The sequence below is a fragment of the Hemicordylus capensis genome, chromosome 1 (genome assembly GCF_027244095.1).
Source record: "Hemicordylus capensis ecotype Gifberg chromosome 1, rHemCap1.1.pri, whole genome shotgun sequence".
Taxonomy (NCBI): domain Eukaryota; kingdom Metazoa; phylum Chordata; class Lepidosauria; order Squamata; family Cordylidae; genus Hemicordylus; species Hemicordylus capensis.
Window position 1 is genome coordinate 70,896,285 of NC_069657.1, and position 23,529 is coordinate 70,919,813.

At 45.9% G+C, this 23,529-nt stretch overlaps 1 long non-coding RNA gene across 1 annotated transcript; it reads left to right on the forward strand.

Moving 5' to 3' along the window:
- The first annotated feature begins 6,700 nt into the window (after window positions 1–6,700).
- Window positions 6,701–19,227, forward strand: LOC128340064 (uncharacterized). Its single transcript, XR_008313435.1, has 3 exons — window positions 6,701–6,806; window positions 15,816–16,014; window positions 19,014–19,227. It is a non-coding gene; the product is annotated as an uncharacterized LOC128340064 (long non-coding RNA).
- The last annotated feature ends 4,302 nt before the right edge of the window (window positions 19,228–23,529 follow it).

Genomic DNA, 23,529 nt, shown 5'->3' on the forward strand with positions numbered 1-23,529 from the left:
CACATATTTATTCCAGTTTCTTGGAATGTGGGGAAGTTTTACTGGAAATTGGCAGCATTAGAACGCAGTATGGGCTGATAGCTAATCAACCTTCCTGCAGTGAGGCCTAAATACTTCTTCTTAATGTAGCTGAGTGTTAGGCAATATCCCTTTCAAACATACCATTAGCATCAAATCACTTTAAAATGTGTTCAAAAATCCCTACATTGTGCCAGATTATCAGATGGTATAAGTAAATACAGTAAATTTGAACTTTACTTCGAGTAGATCAAAATTGGACAATAATATTCCTGGTTTTCCTGTTGGAGTTTTTGTAGGAAAGGTAATGTTCTTTTGTGGAATAACAGAGCATTCTGGTTAACATGAACATAACGTGTTGCCAGTTGCTAAACAATTAGAGAGAGACCCCGTTTGGACATATCACCAAACCAGAGGTAAATGTGCCAGAGGTTTGAGTTTGTAATTGTCTGAAAGCGTGAAGTCACAGTTTTGCCACCAACTGCGGCTCTGTTTTCTCTCCCAACCCTGAATCTGAACCCTCAGTTTGTAGTGAGTTTCACTGCTGAAACCAGAGGTTAGGAGGCACCACTGAGTCATCTGAATTCTGCCTGCCACCATAATTTAGGTTTTATGTACAAGCTCCTCCTGCCACCATAGAGAGGCCAGCTCAGAGCAGCCCAGAAATACATCAGTTCTAGAGTGGCCGTGTTTCTCGCTGGCCACCTCTTGGAGTTGATGCTATGCTCTCTGCTGCCCCCTTGCGCCTCTTGCCACTACTTGGCAACAGGGATGCCACATCCCTACAGTTCTTGCATTTAAAGGGATGGAACGGCATTGGGGAAAGCACACTTTAAATAAAATAAGGAGAATAGGCACACATGCAAGGAGGCCTTTTCATTGACCTAACACCCAAGCCACTGGGGGATTCCTGGGGCTCTCAGATCTTACCAATGGAGTGTGGTTTCTTTTGCCTTAATGTACACAAAGGTAGGGGGGGCAGACCAAGGGACATGCCTGAGCATCCCTGGTGTTTTCTGGTCAATGACTGTAATAAAATTGAACTGAACTGAGCATCCCTGGGGAAGACACCAGTTGCTAGACCATGGAAGGGCTAGGGCTGCTTGTCTGGTACTCCAGGAACAGATCTTATTGACTTGCTAGGAGCAGATATGTATTATCTATCTATCTATCTATCTATCTATCTATCTATCTATCTATCTATCTATCTATCTAATACATTTGTATACTGCCCAAAATGCAAGTCTCTGGGCGGTTTACAACAAAACAATAAAAACAACAGATAAAAAGATTAAAACATTATGACAATTAAAATTTAAAATGTTGAAACTATTAAAAACACAATTAAAACAATATCGAATTAAAAGCCTGGGTGAACAAATGCATCTTGACTGCCTTTTTAAAAGTTGTAAGAGATAGGGAGGCTCGTATTTCAGCAGGAAGTGTGTTCCAAAGCCTCAGGGCAGCAATGGAGAAGGCCCGTCCCCGAGTAGCCACCAGATGTGCCATTGGCAACTGCAGACAAACCTCTCCAGAGGATCTCAATGGGCGGTGTGGTTCATAGCAAAGAAGGCATTCTCTTAAATACCCAGGGCCCAAGCAGTTTAGGGCTTTATAGGTTATAACCCAAACCTTGTACTTTGCCCGGAAACCTATCGGCAGCCAGTGTAAATCTTTTAAGATGGGAATGATATGGTCTCTCCGAGATGACCCAGAGAACAATCTGGATGCCGCATTCTGGACTAACTGCAGTTTCCAGACCCCTGCTAACTTGGCAGACCCCTGCTAACTTGGCAAAGAGGCACCTTTTAATGTGGTGATTCTCTTTATTTAGCAGGGGGAGAGTAACTGGTCCTATTCACCCCCAGCACAGTACCTCCAGTGACTGTTACTGGTGTCTATCTTATGTTTCTTTTTAGATTGTGAGCCCTTTGGGGACAGGCATCCATCTTATTTATTTATTATTTCTCTGTGTAAACCGCCCTGAGCCATTTTTGGAAGGGCGGTATAGAAATTGAATGAATGAATGAATGAATGAATGAATGAATGAATAAAATGTACAAAGGCAGCCACATATAGAGTGCATTGCAGTAGTCAAGTCTGGAGGTGACCAGCAGATGTTCTGAGGTCATTTATCTCAAGAAATGGACACAGCTGGCATATTAGATGAAGCTGATAAAAGACACCTCTGGCCACTGCCTCAACCTGGGACACCAGGGAGGGTGTTGTGTGCAGAAGCACTGCCAGACTACGTACCTGTTCCTTCTGGGGAAGTGTGGCCCCATCCAGAACTGGCAGATCAAAATCATCGTACGAGTTCCGACCCCGCCAGATAAGTACCTCTGTCTTATCTGGATTCAGCTTCAGTTTGTTGCCTCTCTTTCAGCCCATCACTGCCTCCAGGCAGGCATTTAGGGAGGTTATGCCTTCTCCTGATGATGCTGACATGGAGAAAAAGGTTTGGGTGTCATCAGCATATTGATAACACCCTGCACCAAATCTCTTGATCTCTCCCAGTGGTTTCATGTAGATGTCAAACAACATCAGAAACAATACAGAGTCCTGAGGGACACCATATCGAAGTTCAGTTTTTGAAGAACAACAGTCCCCGAGAGATACCATCTGGAATCTGCCTGAGAGATAGGAGTGGAACCACCGCAAAGCGGAGCCTCCCACCCCCAACCCCCTCAGACGCTCCAGAAGGACACTATGGTCGATAGTATCAAAAGCTGCCGAGAGGCCCCAAAGGACCAACTGAGTCACATTTCCTCTGTCAATTGCCAATTGGAGATCATCCATCAGGCCACCAAGGCAGTCTCCACCCCATAGTATATTAAGGTGGGCAAAGGATCCTGGGGATTGGTTCACTGTAACCAAGGGTGCCACCAGGCTTGCAGACCCTAGCAAAGCAGTGAGAAAGACCCAACACACTCTTATCCTCATGCTGGTCTGCTGGCCAGGGGTTAGGCTTCTCATGAGAGAATACCGGAGAAAACAGAAACACTAATGTGCTTCAGCTCTTCGTTTGACTGCACTCGCATGAAATAAACCTTCCAACTATTGGACCCCCACTGTTGTAGGGCTCCTGGCACCACTGGTTAACAATGGTACTCCGCACCTTCCCCCTTCCGCCCAACCCTTCTGGACTTTAAAATGGTCCTTGTCGGGTGTTCAAGCTTTGAGCGTTCAAGACGTTCTGGGTTAGGTGGGCAGACAAGGAGAGACCGGGGATGAATCTTATGTCCCAGGCTAATCAGTACCAGCTGGGTCTGATGCTGCAGCGAATGAATACCAGCCACCACAGGGATGGGACACCCATGGATTTGAATGGTCCCTGGCCAGCCAGGTGACCGTGAACAGCAAAACAAAGCATAGAAATGTGTTGCAGGGTGACCAGACTCTTTTAAGGGCGTTTATATCTTGGTTTCCTGCAGTCACCGGGACCAGGAGGGATGTTGCCGAGGGACCCTTCCCAAGGCTTTGGTGGAACTGTCAACCAGGTCGGGCAGTAAAAACCCTCCAGCTCACATGTGTGTCTCTATAGCCAGGCATTCTCATGAGAGAGTGGTCCACTCTGGAGCAGGATCCGTCTTCATCGCATAAGAGGAATCTCTTACGTGATTTAATTCTTCTCTAGATGGACGGTTCTTCTCATGAACTTTGGCTGAGACCAAGCATGCTTGAACCCAGAGGAAGGGGCTGGGTCCCTCTTCCCCTACCAACTTGTACAAAAAATAGTGCAATGCTATCAAAAATCAAAGGGGCAAATCCTAAGTTATCTCTCCCTCTTCCTTGCAGTCTCATCCAATCTCTCCATACATGGGCATGGGATAGGGATGGAGATCTAGGGGGAGGGGAAAAAATAGTAGCATCTAGAGAAATGGAGGGTGGCATGCCTCTCATGTCAAATCTGCTGGAGAATGGGCTGGTGTGAGTGTGTCATGAATGTCCATTGCCAGTTTTTAAAAAAACCCAACCTCATTCTGCAAACATATGAGGAAAAGTAGGGGAATCACTTATGCAGTCTATCTTTCACCACCAGTACACGATAGATACAAGAGAGGGGCCCAAGCCTCTCTTCCCAGGGGAGGGAAGAGGGGGCCACAAGACCCTTCCTCCCCAACCATGGAAAACAGTGGTGCGAACAGTGTGAGGAAAGAGTTAAAATGTCTTTCTTTGCCTTGCCAAGGGCGGGCGAACACTGCCGAAAATGCATGATCGCGCTGAGCATGCCCCCTCTAACATCGTGGCCAATGGCTGCAGCTTCACTAGCGTGCTGATGCTTCGCCAACAGTCTGGTGACATGAGAGGAAAGCAGCTTGCTAGGATGCCGCCTGGAAGATTAGGAAGAGGGAGAAGTTCCTCTGTCTACTACCCAGAGGTTGCAAACCACAGTTGATCGATTGTCTGCAGCGCGATTCTTGGCTTCACAGATTAACCACAGCTCTGTCTACCTGAGATTTCATGCTATTTCTGAATTTGGGGAGTGGAGAGAGAGAGAGAGAGAAGGAAGGCCTGCCTAGCTAAATATCCTGGTGATGGGAACCACAGAAGTCTTGGGTGCAGGGAAAGGAAGCACATGCTTGGATGCAGGAATGTCTAAGATTCAGACATATCCTGGGGATGGAGAAGGCACAGACTTGGAGGAAGATGGCTGAACATATGAAGATGCCTTATACCAGGCCTGCACAACATAAGGACTGGGGGCCATATTCAGCCTGCAGGTACTATTTTACTGGCCCCCAGGTATCCTGCAGCAACATAGGAGCTGGAAACTGTCTTATAGCGCCATCCTATGCACATTTTCTCAGAAATATGTTCCACGGTGTACCCAGTGAGGCTTACTCCCATGTAAGCACGCCGAGGATTGCAGCCTGAAAGCAAGAACAATTTAAGGAGAGGAGAGTACTTGGCATTTGTTTGGGGCTGGCATGCACTCCAGGGGCCCCACTGAATGAGCAGGGACAGGACCATTTCTCTGGCCACTATCCTTGGTTAAAACTATGAGTCCACTGACAGGGGGAATAGATCCACAAGTAACCAATAATAGTTTAATTTTAATGTAATAATGTGCTAAAAACTGACCTCGGCCCCTGCATGCTAAGCTGTGGATGGTTTTGGCCCAGTAGGGCGTTTGAGCTGTGCAGCCCTGTCTTATACTAGTCAGACTAATTGTCTCTCTAGGTCAATATTGTCTGCAATGACTGGCAACAGCTCTACATGGTTTCAGGAAGGGATATTTCTCAGCCCTACCTGCAGATGCTCGGACTTTTTGAATGCATGTGCTCTGTCACTGAGCTATGGCTCAATCCCCAATCGAGGATATAGAACAGTGCTGAGAGCTAACCCAGTGCTGAGAGCTAACCCTTGTGAACACTTTTCTCTTAGGAACAATGTTGAAATCATGGAACTCCTTTTGCGAAACGTTCATAAGACATTCAAGCTGGAACTGCAGAGTGCCACAGATTTTTAATAATAGCACTCATTATTAGCCAAGAAAGAGCGGTGGTTGATTATTACTCATACCATAAAAGTTCTAAATGATAGAAGTGGTTAATTAAGGAGGGGTTTTTATTATGTCAAGCCTGTCACTATGTGTCACCGGCACAACCAAGAGCCTGCAAGAGAACTAATGATTCAAAAATCTGGTCCAAGGACACTAGGAAAACTGGAGCAAAATGAAACTGGTGCTAAGCTACTGTGAGGTGTCAGGAAGTTCTCTATGACATTCATATCCTAATTTTAAAGTGATAAAATGTGCACTCAAAAATAGCAGGACAATAGGAAATCTTGGTTGGGCTAGGTGGACCAATATGGCCAATTCCAAGTGCATGGGAAATACACAAAACATTTCCACCTATAGAGAGACTAGAGTTTCCCTGCATGAAGCATAGTGTCTGTGGCTGCCTGGTGGTGGATAAAGGGAACACTTGTACTGAACACCAGCCTGAAACCATTAAAATAGTTTTCACTACTGAGAAGGTAGTGGGGGGGGGGGGGAGCTACAGCCGTACAGAAGGCAGAACAATGCTGTATGGAACTTCCAGTCAATAATGGGATGTGTTCCTATGGATTATGGGAAACAGGGAGGGTGATCTAAAAATGGTCACGTGCAAAGGGAAGTAGACAGACATTGAGGTGCTTCACACGACATGTGTGAAGTGCCTGAGGGGGTTGTGTGAGGAGAGAGGGCTTAGCCTGCTCTCCCCACAGACAAGCAGCCACTCGTATCTATCACAGAGCCGGCACGGGCTGCGGGGATCAGGGGCTGTGCGACCCCAGAAGTTCCCGCGCAAGCACACAGGGCATCCTGGAGAGACCTCTGAGCCCGGGAGGCATCTTGCAGCCTCCCGGTTGGGGGTCTACTCAAGTGTCGCTGCGCACCACGGCAACACACAGGAAACGAAATGAGGTTAATGGAGTGCTTGCTGCGTTAACCTCATTTAAGGGGAGAGTGCTATAGGTGGGCTAGCCGCCTTGGAAGTACCGGGCTCACTTGTGAGCCCAGTGGTTCCCACGATCCACGGGAAGTGGGCTAAGTTCCCTTAACCTGCTTTCCAGTGATCGTGGGAATATTCATTAGATGGGATAACAATAGCAGTTCCACAATGATCTAATAGAACACCTACTTCTGTAGGATTCTCACTGTCCGTTGAGTTCATCTGGGGAGCTCCATCTGCAGTTGCCATCAACGTGTCTGGCAGCGACTCAGGGTCAGGCCTTCTCTGTAGCTGCCCTCAACTACAAGGGTTAACATCTGTTGGTGGACTTTTAAACACATCTTCTTGGTCAGGCTTTTCGTTGAAGTCTCGAATTGTTTTTAACTGAATGGTTTTATATTGTTTACATATGTTCGTGTTGTAAACTGCCATGATCTTCGGATATTGCTGGCATATAAATGTATTAAATAAATAGACAAAATAAATAGGTAAATGAAGGTCACAGCTTGATGAGGCAAAGGAAATAGGAAGTAAACAGACATAGTACTGAATGTCATATGTTACAAAAGAGAGAGTAGATGCACTCTGATGAGAAGCTGAACGACCATCTGGGAATCTACTTAACTCAATCAGACTCTGCAGGTAGATAAAATAATCTTTGGGAGCCTGAGCCTGTTCTCATGATTAATTCAGCGTGCAATGCTACCTGAGAAGCCTGCACCTGTTGGCTCCCAGCCCATGGTGAGCCCACCACCATGCACAGTATTCTGCTTTCAGCATTCATGGGGAAGGTCAGGAAGCCTTTTCTAGTGGCCATCATGAACGGAGTGGCCATGAGAACAGGCCCTAAGAAGGTAATGAGAATCTCCAAAGCCATGAATTAGTGATTCAGTTACTTGACTTCTATACCTGGCCATGTTTTAAGAGCATATAATGAAATGCTTTCATCTGCCGAAACATCTAGCAGAAAAAATTGAGTTACTAGTCAAGGTAGATTTATTGACAATAGGGCTACCAACCGATTAAATACATTTTAGTTGATCAATTCCTTGCCTTAAGTAAAGGTGCATATTACCAAATCCTCAGTATAGGGGCCATTTTGAGATACTGGCGGAAATGTGAGACAGGTGATGATTTAATTTTTTTAAAGCTATGCCTCGTCGGTAGAAGAAAAGGCCATTGCAGTATTTTCTTTTTCATTCCTTGTTAGTAATAACACCGGAACCAAAATAGCATCCAGAAATGTGATGTGGTACAAGGTTCTTCAAGCCCATAGCAGAGTGCCTGAACTTCTGCTTTGGCACAGTGCCAGACCATGAGTGACAAACATCCCCGTGCCTAAAGACAATGTAAAGGAACGCATCTGAAAGACCGAACTAAATTTGCAAGTATCTGGTGGGGGAATAACCTATTGGGGCCAAACTACATGTTGTGCAATGGTGCATTTGTTTTTTCATTGGTGAAGAGAATGCATGATGATCCGGATCAGAATTGGGGGGGGGGAGTTAACTCCCCACCCCACCCCAACTATGAGCCTCCTGAGTGCCCCTTTCTCACAGCTGCTATTTGACCAATCAGAACAGTTCTCACTGACCACAATTAGGCAGCAGTAGAATTTAGGGGTTAAGATGACAAGAGACTGAACATAAACTGAGAATGAGATGCTGTGGCCATAAAGGCTAATGGCCGACATCCCCTGCAGTGTCACATCTCTGTAATGCTGTGTTGTGGGGCTGTTGTACCCTTCAAAGGCAGCATCAGGGTTCTGCAAAACCAGAGGCTGTGCAAGCAGCACTTCTGCAGATTTCCCCATTCAGGGCAATGGGGGATATCTATGGTTATGCTTGCACAACTGCCCATTTTGTGCCACCAGGATGCTGCCTTTGAAGGACCAGCAGCCCCACAGTGCAATATTACGGAGACGTAATACTGCACTGGATGTCGGCCAAAATAACTGTAGTCTGTATTATGGGGAGTTCAGTGTCCTGAAGCATTGGTATCTGTCTACTCTCATCTGCAGTGTTGCGTTCAGTTCTGGGTGCTGCTGCAGTCCAAGAGGATAGCTTACATGTTAGAAAGGACTCTGAGGAAAGCTACAAGGATGATAATAATAACCTAGAAGGCACGGTTATGTGAAGAAGAGTTGAAAGGCTTGGGTTTGTTTTGCCTGAAGGAAAAAACACGAAGGATAAATATGTTGACAGTCTCATAAACTGATGTCGAGAGCAAGCAAGAGAGCAATTGCTCACCCTAGGCACCGAGAACAGAACATGCTCAAGTGGGCTGAAAAACTGTATCAGCAGTTCAGCAAGGGCACAGGCCTTTTTCAGGGGGGTGGAATTGAAGCATTCCTTTTGAACAGGGTGTGCAAAACCCATATTGAAATCTGTTCCTCCCGCTCCAAACAGTGGCATGCGGCAGAAAATGTAGCTGCCCATTTGATTTGTCTCTGGTTCCTCCATTTATGATGTCTCTTCTTCACTATCTTAACTTGCTTGCTTCAGGTAAAGGCCTCCTGGGAGTTATTCACACTTGGCTTCAGGCTTCGGAGTAAACATTGAGCAAAGCCACTTCGAAGTACACTCGCGGCATTGAAGGAAGCAGCCCCTCCACTCTGCTCTCGGTTTTGTTTTGAAACAAGTCCACATGGCATGCTCCGTGTTTTCCTTCTAGCCAATGGGAGTGAGGGATTGAGAGTTCCTGCAGAGATAGAGAGCTCCTGCATATTCTAAAGAAAGTATGCCTCTTATCATGCTAGTGATTGTTCATCAATGCCTCTCCCATTTGCTCCTGCATTTTCAGAAAAAGTAGCTTAAAACCAGCATTTTAAAAACCCGAACATACGTCAAGATAAGCTAGAATTCACATCACAAAGCCAGGTTTGTGTGTGGAGTGGGTCCAAAAATCTCGAAGAGACTTCAAGGTAAGTTTGGCTGGCGTGTGAACACACACACTCTCTTCTGAAGGCGATTCGGGGCAGAAGAAGCCCTGTGTGTAAAGACTCCTGGGGCTTTTAGCTAGCATTTCCTCTGGAATAGAGGGTGTGTGTTCACATATCAGCCAGAGTTACCGAGACGTCCCTGTGAGCTATCAGGGAGCACTTCACACACAATTCGGGTTTTTCATTGCATGTTAGAGTGTAACCTGATTTTTGTGTCAGTCTGGGGGGCAACTTCAAATTCACAGTAAAGCCTCACAGTAAATTTGTGGTAGAGCCTGCTGTGTGAAAAACATCCACCTGTTTCAGTGCATGTGTTTATTATTTACAGTCAAATTGCCTCTTGAGTTGGTGAGAGTTTTATTGTGAAATATGCAACTTGTTTTTAAAACTCCCTTCCCCACCCCACACTTTTCATTTTTTTTGCCAGGATGCTCTGAATCATTTTATGTTACATATCTGTTGGCAGGGTTGAATTCAGAGATTATACTAATGGTGGTTAAATTTTGTGCAGCACTTTATAAGATTAGGCAGTTTTATTCATCCATGAATGGTGAAATTGATAGGTACTAAGTGTTGGACTATAAACTGGTCAGTGTTACTAAGCTTTGGGTTACGGTCATTAGTTATATGTAGCAGATTATAGCTGGTCAAGTTAACATATTGTATTGTATTGCATTGCATTGCATTGCATTGTTGTAATGACCCGTCATTGATTGAAATAGACTAAACTACTTGGGTTTATAGCCTTAAGGCTGCACTGCGTCAGCAGACTTTTCAGCAGCTCACTCTTTCTAGTGTCCCCCCACGAGAAAGCATCACAGACCCAGTCTGATCCTACAAAGTTTGTTCTCTTCTCCACTCACTGAGACCAGCTGTAGGTGGAGCAGAATGTAGCTTTTGAATCCCACCAAAATAGCTTCTTGTATATCTAACAAAACTATTTATGAATAATATCATATTTAAATGCACGGATGCATTACATTTATTATACCTCTCCATTCATGTATCTCTTGATGGTGAAGAAATTGTTTAAACAATAAAATACAATTAAAACCGTTAAAGCAAGCAATTATCTACACAGTCAAACGCTTTAGTAAAGAAGTGCATTTTTAAGGCCTTCAGAAAGGCTGCCGGAAGAGCTTTTGGCAGGGCGTGAATTCTGGGGCAGGGTGTGAATTCAGGAGCGGCTACTATAAAAAAAATCCAACTCTGAGTGGCCACCAGCCAAACCGGCAGCAGCTCTAGACGGACCTCTCCAGATGACCTCAATAATCAGTTTATACAAAATCAGTGACACCTTTATGCAGATTAGGTAAAGCAGCAATAACAGGGCAACTGAAGAGCCTATCGGTTGTTAAAAAGCATTGTTTCATTTTCTTCATAGAAGAGGGAGCCACATCATAAGGAGAAGGCTATAATTCACAGGCAGGCTTTATTAAGTCCCAATTGCCAAGCTCAGTCCCTGGCATTTCCATCTAGAGCAGAGGTGGGCAAACCTGGCCCTTCAGCTGCTGCTGAAATACAATTCTCACCTTCCCCAGCAACAATAAATCGTGGCCTGGGATGATGGAGCTGTAGTTCAACCACATCTGAAGGGCCAAGCATGCCCACCTTTGATCTAGCCAGAGGCGCTGCCAAGCTAGGGGAACCATTGCCTGATTCAGTATAAGGCGGCTTCTTAGCTCTTCACTATCCAAATATAAATAATGAGGAGATTCTCACAGTCAGCAAACAGCAGGCTAAGGGAGCCTAGCCTGCTTTTTGCCAATCATCCGCTGCCACGGGAGCCGCGTGCAAACCCGGCAGCAAACCTCCCAAAGAACCCCTCCCCTTAGCCGAGGTTAACAGAGCGAGCGCTCTGTTAACCTCGTCTTTCTGATCGTGTGTTGCTGAGGCATGGCTCCGCGCTGCGGCATCACATGAGGAGACCCCTGTCGGGAGGCTGAAACAAGTCTCCTGGCCCTGGGGGTCTCTCCAGGATGCCCCGCGCACTCACGCGGGGCATCCTGGGACTTCTGGGGGCCACATGGCCCCCAATCCTCGCAGCCCCCACCGGCTCCATCATGGAGCCGGCAGTTGTGTGGGCGGCCGGCATGCTCGTCTGCAGGGAGAGCGGCCTAAGCTCGCTCTCCCCACTAACCCCATTCAGGCGAGTCTCACTGATCGTGAGACTCACCTCATGATCTTCTGTGTTGTATCCAAGCCAGTGAATTCAGAGTGCATGGTCTGCTAAGTGCAGCCCAGCCTCCAGACTTCCTGCTCTCTCTTTTGGACTAGGAGAAACTCTGCGGCAGGCCTGTATTACAAGCCCTGTCAGTGAGCTGAATGGAACCCTGTTCATAACCCTTTTTCATTACAAACACCAGTGTGGAGCCTGACTTCAATCAAGGTCAATCAGACAGCTATAGATATGCTTCAGGCATCAAAAGGGCTTTCTTTTGCCTTCTGCAGTCTATTAGACACACTGTGGCTGTTTCCTTATCCTAACCCTACCATGACACAACACAGAGGAACTACAGGAAGTGCTGTCACTCTTTTTTCAGCTTTTCCCTGCACAAGTTGTTTCTTTGGTTCCTTGCCAGTTCCAGGAATTGGTTACTGTGTATTTTGTGGCTTAAACTACCCCTTCCTGATCTCCAAATCCTGGTAGAGGTGCCACGCTCTTGCTGTTGCCTTCCTCAGCTGGAACATGCCGTGGCATATTAAGGTCACGGAGGAAGCAAACAATCCTCCAAGAAAGACAATTGTGAGAGATGTGAGAAATAAGCCCACGCTTGCAAAGGCAATCTGACACCTTGCTCATTCACGGCGGTAGTTATGCTCTGTGCTCTGTTGCAGCACGTTTTGATGGCTCTGGGATTTAGTTTCTTTAAATATCCAGTCTTCCTTATGATGTTTTACACTAAGGGATGGAATGATTTTGTTAGTGTCTTTCTGCACTAAAAATCCATAGAAATTGTACCAAAGACAAAGTCATGGAGCAAATGTAGCTCATTAGATGCTCTTGTGGTTGTCACCCTCCTTTGGTTCTATCCAGGGCTGGATTAATCCATAACCTAATAATACTGTAGCCTTAGGCCCTCATTTTTAGGTCCTACTTTAGCACACACAGAGACACCCAGAAATGCAGGCTGGCTATTCTAGCCCTTCTTCTCCACCATTAGCCTTCAGCTCCTCATAACCTTAATCCTGCCCTGATTCCATCCCCAGATAACTGGACAAAGAGGCACCTTTTAAAGTGATGGCTCTCTTAGATTTATCAGGGGAAGAGCAACTGTCTCTGTTCAGCCCAGAAAAGCATCCCTCCCAGTAGCTGTTGCTGGTGTTTGCCTTGTATAGGAGGCCCTTATTATCTGCAGTCTTGCAGATTGGGGTTTCATGTAACTGCAATTGGGACTTAGAGACCCGGTTTCTTTATCTGAGGGTGGAAAAAAGGTGACGTTCACCTATCTGCGGTTCCTGAGTGGCCTGAAATGACTTCTGGTATCATTTCCGGAAGAGCTAAGATATTTTAGACTTAGACTTCTGGTATCATTTCCGGAAGAGCTAAGATATTTTAGACTTAGACTTCTGGTATCATTTCTGGAAGAGCTAAGTATCTCTCAGAGTACTGATGATGTTTATGACATGGTTAGATTAAAGCCTTTTGGACAGCTAGCAGCTGATGTTGCCTTGTGGGAAAAGAAAATCCAAAGCTGCAAAGAAAGAATTACAATGGGAACGGGGAACGTAAGAAGCATGAATATAGGAAAGCTCAACACAGTGAAATATGAAATGAATCGACTACAGATTGACATCTTGGGCATCAGTGAATTAAAATGGACTGGAATGGGACACTTTCAGTCAAAAACCCATACCGTTTACTATTCAGGACACAAAAACCAAAGAAGGAACAGTGTTGCTTTCATAGTCAGGAAGGATATAGCAATGACAGTACTTGGGTACAATGCAGTACTTGGGTACAATGCAGTCAGTGACTGACTAATATCAATTAGATTTTGTGGGCAACCCTTTAACATGACAGTTCTTCAAGTCTATGCCCCAATGACTGATGCAGAAGAAGAGGAAGTTGTTGAGTTTTATGCTCAAGTTCAGTCTGAAAGGTAAGGAGGAAAACATAGTTGGCCTATATGGCCTAGGAAACAGAAACGAAGCTGGAGAACGACTTATTTGTTTCTGCCAAGCCAATGATCTCTTCATTGCTAACACATTCTTCAAACAACCAAAGTGGCACCTATACACATGGACATCACCAGATGGCGTACATAGAAATCAAATTGATTACATTATTGGTGCAAGGAGGTGGAAGAGCTCAGTTATAACAGCAAAGATGTGGCCGGGGGCCAATTGTGGAACAGACCACGAACTGCTCATATGCAAGTTCCAAGTTAAGCTAAAGCAGAAAAACAAAGCTATCCAGCTTCCACAATATGATCTTGAGAATGTACCCACCATTTTCAAGGAGACCATCAGGAACCGCTTTGAAGTTCTGAACCTCATTGATAGGGAACCAGAGGAACTGTGGAATGAAATCAAAGAAGTTGTTAAGGATGAATATGAAAAGAGACTGCCAAAAGACCAAGAAACAGAAGAAAGCAAAATGGATGACAGAACAGATGGTGGAAATTGCCAAGAAGAGGAAAGAAGCCAAAGTCAAGAAAGATAAAGAACTCAGGAAGGAACTTAATAGGGAATTTCAGAAAGCTGTTAGAAGAGACAAGAAGCAGTACTACAATGACATCTGTAAAGACCCTGAGGATGGAAATAGACCCGGAAAAACAAGATAAGTTTTCCAAAAGATCTCTGAAATCAGAGGGAGGGTCCAACCTCGAATTGGTATGGTAAGAGGTGCCAAAGGACAGAGATAGTAACTGATTCAGAGAAGATCAAACAGATGCAAGGAGTATACTGAAAATCTGTACAGCAGGGATGTCAACATCCAAGATACTCTAGAAGATATTCCCTACTTGCAAGAACCTCTGGTATGGGAAGATGAGGTTAGATCAGTACTCTGGTCATTACCAAGTTGGAAGGCTACAGGAATTGATGGAATAGCTACAGAAATATGGCAGGCAACAGAAGAAGAATCAGTCAAGGCTCTAACCAAACAATGCCAGCAAATTTGGAGAACGACACAGTGGCCAACAAATTGGAAGAGGTCAGTCTACATACCCATACCAAAGAAAGGAGATTTAACAGATTGCACAAACCTGTTACATTACTTGACTAGTAATGAAAGTCAAGGAGCACAGTGAAAAAATGAGAGTACAACTAAATGTAAATAGGACTAAACTAATGACAACGGGTACAGTAATCAGCCTCAGAACTGATAATGAAGACATTGAAGTAGTGGATAGCTTCTGCCTTTTAGGACTGACCATCAACAGTAAAGAATCGAGCAGTCAAGACTAGCACTTGGTAGGGTTACAATGAAGGCCTTGGATAGGATATTTAGATGCCTTTACATGTCTACACCTACAAAGATTAGAATCGTTCGGAAAATGGTTTTCCCCATAACATTCTATGGATGCGAAAGCGGGACTTTGAAGAAGCAAGATAGAAAAAGTATTGACGCTTTTCGAACTTTGATGCTAGAGAAGACTTTTGAAGATTCTATAGACAGCCAGGGAAGCTCTGCCGAGGCTGATGAGCCTCACCCCACCCCCTTGTGTCTGATGTCAGAGACAGACAAACAAATGGATCCTAGAACAAGAAGCCACCTTGGGATTTTCTTAATGAAAGGTGGGGTATAAATTTAACAAAATAAATAAATAAATAAATGGAACAAATAAATCCAAAATTTTCACTCAAGGCACAAATAACCAGGCTCCAACTCTCATACTTTGGACACATTATGAGAAGACTCAGCTCCCTTGAGAAGTCCATAATGCTGGGGAAAGTTGAAGGAAAGAGTAGGAGAGGACAATCAGCAGCAAGGTGGATGGACTCGATTACAACAGCAATGAATGCAGCACTGAGAGACCTTAAAGGCCAAGTTGAAGACAGATCATCCTAGAGAGAATCTATCTATGTGGTCACTAAGAGTCAACACCAACTTGATGGCACTTAATCAATCAATCAATCAATTATTTCTGGCCTCCATTTGCATCATAGAGCCATTTTGTGGCTCTTAAAAAAATAATTTGCAAATATTCCCAGAAATTCAAAGATTTGGTGGAGGGGGTGTTTGTACGGGACTTGCTGAAGACCTGGAGATCAATGTACTCTGCTTTGTTGCAATTTTTTGTCCCCCTCCCCCTGGTTTTTTTGACCTTTTTTTTTTTTTTTTTTTGGCTTAAGGAACCTAACCCCTAGATTCCCACAGGGGTAAAGTTTCTTTATATGCAGTTTCCTTCCTTACTTTTTCAGGAGAGAACGGAACCCCCATAAAGAGTGACTCCTGTATTTCTTTTCAGATTGTTCACTAGCACTGGCCTGGAGTGCTGAGTTGCAATGCCAGAACCAGGGTCGCAAGCTGTGCAATTGGACTGGATGTCAGATCGATTCATGGCAACTACACATTACATAGAAACCCAAAACAAACTCTGGTGCTCGTCCTTCATTCAGGAAAATCCAATAGAGGGGCGATATGGACCAGAGGAGCTGCAGCAGGGAGTATGCTTAACCATTTCCCTATTGTTCACCTTTCTTATGAGGCAAGGCTATGGCATCTGGGGCATTTTAGTTTAGGGAAAAGTCAAAATATGATAGAGCTCTATAACTGCCTGGAGCCTTTAGAGTCAGACAGTACAGTGGTCCCTCGACTTACGAACTACTCGACATAAGTATTTTTCGAGTTACAAACGGCAGTTTTAGATCCGGTTTTAGATGCGGTTTTTTTGACTTACAAATTTTTAGATGGGGTTTCCTCGACTTACGAATTTTACATGCGGTTTCCTTGACTTGCCTGCCTGTTTACTGCCTGTTTATTCTTGAAAAGAAATGTTCCTGTGCAGTTTGCAAGCCTTACTGGGGGTCTGGGTCTTTTTTCTAGGCTCCGGAACGCATTAATCCGTTCCCAATGCATTCCTATGGGAAACCGCTTTTCAACTTACGAACTTTTCGACTTACAAATGTGCATTCGGAACGGATTAATTTCGTAAGTAGAGGGACCACTGTATATAAATTAAATATAAAAATATAAAAATAAAATTATGCATGGTGTGGAGAGAGAGAATCTTTTTTCTCCATCTCTCACAACACTGGGGGTCATCCCATGAAACTGACTGCCAGAAAATTTAGGACGGACAAAAGGAAGTACTTTTTCATACAGTGCATAATTGATCTATGGAATTCTCTACCACAAGATGTAGTAATGACCACCGACTTGGATGGCTTTAAATGGCCCTTAGACAAATTCGTGCGACAGGGCTATCAATGGCTACTAGACTTGATGGCTATAGGCCACCTCCAGGCTCAGAGGCTGGATGACTCTGAATCCCAGTTGCAAGTGAGCATCAGCAGAAGAGAGGGCATGCCTTTATTGCCTACTTGTGAGCTTCCCAGGAGAATCTGGTGGGCCACTGTGGGAAACAGGTTACTGGACTAGATGTCCCTTGGGCCTGATCCAGCAGAGCTGTTCTTATTTGCCACTTTTCTGCTCCAAACGACCCCCTTCCAAACTAACTTTCCCTGAACAAGAAGCAGGGTAACTGGTGTGTATATATATATATATATATATACATTCTAGAAATTTGGGGATTTTAAACTACAAAAACTGGAGGTTCTCCATGCAGGCATATGAAGCCTTCATGGCAAACAAAACTGAAGGAGGCCCCAGCTTCATATGCCATCTGTTTGGGTGCTTGGCAAGTTATCACATGCATTTCTCTGTTGGAAAATGTTTGGAAGCCTTTGCTATGAAGTCAAATGGTAGACTCTGCTTTAGGATTTGTGTACAGCAGGTCCTTCCCCACATAACACCTGAAAATACAAATAGTTTGTTCCTAGCCCAAAGGAATGTTAGCTGTGAACTAGGTGTGGATTGACATGTACTAGGATCAAACCACAAAGGAAAAGACCTGGAGGTCATTCACACAATCAAAAACTGAGGCTGTTCTCACACACAGCCTAATCAAGGCTAGGGCTCGAGCTAGCCCTTAATCCGGGCTCCGGGATCATTTGTTCAGTGGGATGACGTTTAGCCCCAGCGGACACAGAGATGGGCACCTAAGAGTGCCTGTCTCCTGGAGGAATCCCCCAATGCACTGTGTATGTCGTTGTCATCCTGGCCTCTAGAGCTGTGTGCTTCAGGCATGCAGTGATGCTCATCTGGGAGCACCGTCTGCACTTCCAGAAACAAGCCATCACTCATCTGGGAGGAAGGAAAGCTTAACCAGCCTTCTCTCTGCCCACCCAATTCCCCACCTGCCTGGTAGCGTGAACTACCTCACTGTGTGCTACCCATGTTTGGGAGCTGTGTGTGCTCCCAGTTTTCAATTGTGTGGAAGCAAGGCAAGAGGAAAACCAGAGTAGAAATGATTGTGTGAAAGCAAAGTAGGAGGAAAAGGTACCCAGGTTCTCCTCCTACTTTGCTTCCACACAATCACTTCTACCCAGGTTTTCCTCCTACCTTGCTTCCACATAACCAAAAATGGGGAGCACAGCTCCCAAACCCAGGCAGAATACAGTTTTTGATTGTGTGAATGAACTCATCAGGTATCCATGGCACTTGTGTGTGTTATCATATTCCACAGAGTACTTCAGTATGCAATAGATACATTAATTATGGGTGGGGGATGGAATTGCATTTTCCTAGGCAACAACATGTGCTGGGTGTTAAAAAAAGCAATTTCCCCACAAGGTATATGTGAGCTTGGAGAAAGAAGCTTAGATCCCCCACAGAGTAGCAACTGCACATTTAGGAGCAACAAAGCGGTCTTGGAAAGACCCTTTTATTCCCGAAGATAAAGAACAAAAAACTTTATCTAGCATATCTGTTTTATAATTTACTGATTTATAGTCTCTGAGACCCATGACCTCAGAAATATTTCCATAGTTCTAGGGAAGGGGGATGAAAGATAAAAAGGCATCCGATTCTAGAATGATTTTCTTTCCTGTTGTAAAGTAATAAAGAGGTCTCAGAATATGAAATACTTATTGTAATCAGAGGGCAGTCTGGCAATGCCGTGACTTCAGAGGCGAGAGATGAAAGGTCAAAGGAAGCAGCTCCCTCTCCTCTTTTGCCCTGCTAAAGTGGATTCGGAGGGTGGAGTGTGGCATGCAGAGTGGGAATCACTATTGTTATTTTAACACAAATGGCTACAGACATTCATTTTCTGGTGATGCCCTGAACTTTGCCCCAGATGTCACCAGCAATGCTGCCAAGCCAAAATAAACAGAAGGGCCTGGCCGTAGGAAGAGAGTTTCTTTCTGCAGCAAGACTGAAAGTGCAGCTCAGGCAGTCAGAAGCCAATGCAAAGGCTCAGCAAAGTGATGCGAAACAGGAGGTGGCAGTTATGTCAGAGACTTGCATAAAAAGCTTCAGACAGAAGCAGGCAAGTGGGAACGCGCAGGCAGAGGGACAGAAAAAGCACCCGGCGCTTCAATGCATTCCAAGCGGCCTTTCAGTTGCTAAAATGTTTACACGGGTTCTGGTTTCTCTTTGCATTCAGGCAGCTCACAGGGCTGTACCAGCACGCCCGGCTCTTTCTAAAACTGCTGGCGGAGCCAAAGGCATCCTGAGGCCAGGAGCATTTAGGGCAGCATGACGGAGAGGATGCCCCAGCTGGAAGAGTTCCATCGAGAAGCATAAATGCTTCGCAGATTGCCATGGATCTGATTTCTCTCCAGAAGGATGCGAGGAAATAAAGCTGAGCTTGCACTGAATGAAGGGCGTTTGGGCTTCACCGAGGCCTGACTGCTTTTTGGAAAGGTGTGAAGCTTGTCTTGATCTGCTGACATAGCACAAATCTCCCCCAAAAGGCCTCTGGAGCCCACAGGGAAGACGGAAAGATGGGTTTCTTGGCAGCTGTAAAGCTGAGGATCAGGTTCAGTCTTTCCGGTCTTCCACTCTCCATGGTCTAGATCCGTGCAGTGTCACAACCTGCTCTAGCTGCTTGCCAATTCACACAACTGACAGGAACCACGGTGTGATCAGGGTGCATTCACAGAGTCCTAATAGCTGGCTTCCTATTTCTCATTGCAAGGATGTCCGGGGGTAAAAAGGGAGTACCTTTTATCAGACGCTTATGGCTTGCCTGCATGTTGGGGTGCTATTGCAGTCACCAAGAACTGTGAAAGGATAGCTACAGGCCAATCTCCAATCTACCTTGGTTGGGCAAGGTGATTGAGAGGGTGGTGGCTGACCAGCTCCAGGCAGTCTTGGAGGAAACTGATGATCTAGACCCATTTCAAACTGGCTTTAGAACGGGCTATGGGGTTGAGACAGCCTTGGTCGGCCTGATGGATGACCTTTACCGGGGAATCGACAGAGGGAGTGTGACTCTGCTGGTTCTTCTGGATCTCTCGGCGGCGTTCCATACCATCGACCATGGTATCCTTCTGGATCGCCTGGGGGAGATGGGGATAGGGGGCACTGCTTTGCAGTGGTTCCGTTCCTATCTCTCGGGTAGATTCCAGATGGTGGAGCTTGGTGACAGTTGCTCCTCAAAACGGGAGCTGTTATATGGAGTCCCTCAGGGCTCCATTCTGTCACCAATGCTTTTTAACATCTACATGAAACCGCTGGGTGAGGTCATCAGGAGGTTTGGTGCTGGGCGTTATCAGTATGCTGATGACACCCAAATCTACTTCTCCTTTTCATCCTCAGGAAATGGCACTCATTCTCTAAATGCCTGCCTATGGGCAGTAATGGGCTGGATGAGGGAGAACAAATTGAAGCTGAATCCAAGCAAGACGGAGGTGCTCATTGTGGGGGCTCAGAATCCGAGGGGTGAGTTAGATCTTCCTGTGCTGGATGGGGTTACACTCCCCCAGAAGGAGCAGGTGCGCAACTTGGGAGTACTCCTGGACCCAGGCCTCACCCTGGTATCTCAGGTGGAGGCCATGGCCAGGAGTGCTTTCTATCAGCTTCGGCTGATTCGACAGCTGCGCCAATTCCTCGAAGAGGATGACCTCAAAACAGTGGTGCGTCAGCTGGTAACCTCCCTGCTTGACTATTGCAACGCGCTCTACGTGGGGCTGCCTTTGTACGTAGTCCGGAAACTTCAGTTAGTTCAGAATGTGGCAGCCAGATTGGTCTCTGGGGCAACCCGGAGAGACCATATGATGCCTGTTTTAAAATAGTTACACTGGTTGCCAGTATGTTTCCGGGCAAAATACAAAGTGCTGGTTATTACCTTTAAAGCCCTGAACGGCTTGGGTCCAAGATATCTTAGAGAGCGCCTTCTTTTACATGATCCCCACCGCACGTTAAGGTCATCTGGGGAGGTCCATCTCCAGTTGTCACCGGTTCGTTTGGTGGCAACTCAGAGGCAGGCCTTCTCTGTAGCTGCTCTTGGGCTGTGGAATGCACTCCCAGCAGAAATTCGTAATTTTGATTCCTTATTGACCTTCAAGAGAGCCCTTAAAACCCATCTGTTTGGCCTGGCCTTTCAGGGTTTTTAATTAGTTTTAATTGTTTTAATGTTAACCTGGTTTTCAGGGTTTTAATTGTTTGATAGTTTAATTGTTTTTTAAGATGTTTTAAATTGGTATTTATATTTGTATCTTTGTTTTAATTGTTTTTAATGATTTCTGTTTTAATTGTAAACCGCCCTGAGCCATTTCAGAAGGGTGGTATAAAAAAATCGAATGAATGAATGAATGAATGAATGAATGAATGAATGAATGAAGGTCCAGGGGTAAGTAAACCTAGATAGGCCTTGGGCTTGATCCAGCAGGGCTATTTTGGATCAGTTGATCTGTGACTGATATTGTGTATCTTCCTTAGTATTTCATTACCAGCCATACTAGAACAGGAGTGGTGGCCAACCTGAGGCTCTCTAGCTATCGTTGGGCTACAACTCCCCTCACCCCCAGCCACAATATATTGTGGCTGAGGGTGATGGGAATCATAGTTCAACAACTGGAGAGTCTCAGGTTGACCACCACTGTGCTAGAAGCAGGGGTGTAGGAACTAAGGAGCAAGGGGGGACGATTGTCCCCTGGCCACTACGGTCGGGGTGGTGGTGCTGCCCCTCGGCCAGGGTACCCCTTTGTCCTCTCCTGCACCCAGACAGCAAACAAAGTGCTCGCTGGCTGGGAGATCGAGGTACGTCCCTCTCCTCCCCAGCCAGCTTTTCCACTGAAACGCTGGGCAGGGGGCGGAAACCCAGCCAGCCATTGTTTCAATGCAACACTGACTGGGGAGGGATGGGAGAGGGTCCGAATGGAGCCTTTCCCAGGAAGTGGCCCTGCCTCCTTCTGATGTCAGTTGCCAGGGGGTGGGGCCAATGCTGAGGATGGGGCCTGTCAGCCCAGGCAGAGTTTCCCTTCTCCAGTCAGCAGTTTGTGGAATTGTCGACTCCTCAAAAAGGCAAGGCAAGGAGCTCCCAGTCAGCGATTCCACAAATGGTTGGCTGGAGAAGGGAAGCTCTGCCGGGGCTGATGTCAGAGACAGGGTGTGTGGCTTGGGGAACACAGGCACTTTGCACACATGATTGTAAAGCCTAGGAGGCGAGGGGAGCCTCTGGAGGATTTTGTCCTCCGGCAGTGGCCAAGAAGCTCACTATGCCCTGGCTACAAGTTTTCAGGTTTGAGTCAGGGCTGGACTGGGGGCACTGTGGAATGTATGGGCACCAGGTTTTGAGCAGACTGGGTACTTAATTCACTGCTGCCAAGTGCGGCAGGGCGCAGGGGCGCCCCGTGGGTGGGGCGCACCAGGAATATGCCCTGTTGCCCTGTGGGCCAGTCCAGGCCTGGTTTGAGTGAACACATGCAACAGAAACTTCCTATGCTTTTGGTGTTGCATGAACACTTCATCTTTTTTCATCCCTGCAACACTTTGAGGTGACCAGCTGCCTCTGAAACGGGTACACAGCAATGAAAGGAGCAGAAGTCCCGACTTCTTTTGCCTTCTCCTACTGCATATGGCCACCTGATTTTAGAGTGGGAAGGCAAGGGAGGGCAAAAAGTTAGATGTCATGGAAGTTGTAGTTCCACAACATCTGGAGACCTACGTCTATGAACACCTGGCTGGAAAAGCAGTGTTCGGGTTTTTTCCTATGTGCTTCCCAAACTGTTGGAAGTAAAGGACGCTGCACTGCCTCATGCCTCAGTGATAGAGGGGGACAGATTAGTGAGTCAGAGGGCTAGAGGGGTCAAGACACTGGTCATCCCTTCTCTCTACTGCTCTGACACTATCCCTTTGATATGTAGATTGCTACTCTCAGGGACTTCCTTCCTTCCCCCCACTCTCCCTCCTCCTGCTCCTGCTCCTCCTACACACACACACACACACACACACACACACACCCAGATAGATAGATTAGAGATACTATCTCTCCACTTTCCTATCTAGAATGGAGTTCTCCAATAAAGACTCCATATTGATTTGAAACTATGAACTGGCTCCAAGTTTCTTTTGCTCTCAGCAAACATGCATGCCTGGGCAGACTCTGCTGTGTTTTGCCTCTGTGCACTCTGCAGAAATAGAAGGGTATCTCTTACCAGAGAGAATTCCCAACAGAAACATCACCCCATGGACATGCAAAGGAGGCCTGCAATATGGCCTGCCAACCAACGAGTGTTTCTGTGGATGGCTCTGCCTCAGTGGACTAATCCTTCACTCGGGTAGCCCATATACCTGCTAGCCTCCGCTCAGAAGGCCAAAAATTTACCTCCATGAGAAACAGTTCCTCCTGAAAATCATTTGTTCCACTTTCACTGCTGACTTAAGGACAGAAGAGAGCAAGGTCAAGCGGAAATGGGTGAATGATTCTCTCAGCTAGGGGCACTGTAGAAGTGCATAGTGTGTAGCCATGTTTTGCCCCCTCCCATGGCTCATAATCCCTGTTAATCAAAACAGCTTTTTTCTTTTCTTTTTTGGATGAGGTGAACAAATAGCATAAAGTTCAAAGTGCTTAAAAACTCTAATTTCAGGGCACAACTCTGAAGTTAGTCAATTTTAGATACACCTCATTCAAAGGTAACACAGTCCCTAGTTGCTTTTATGTATATTTTGTCAGA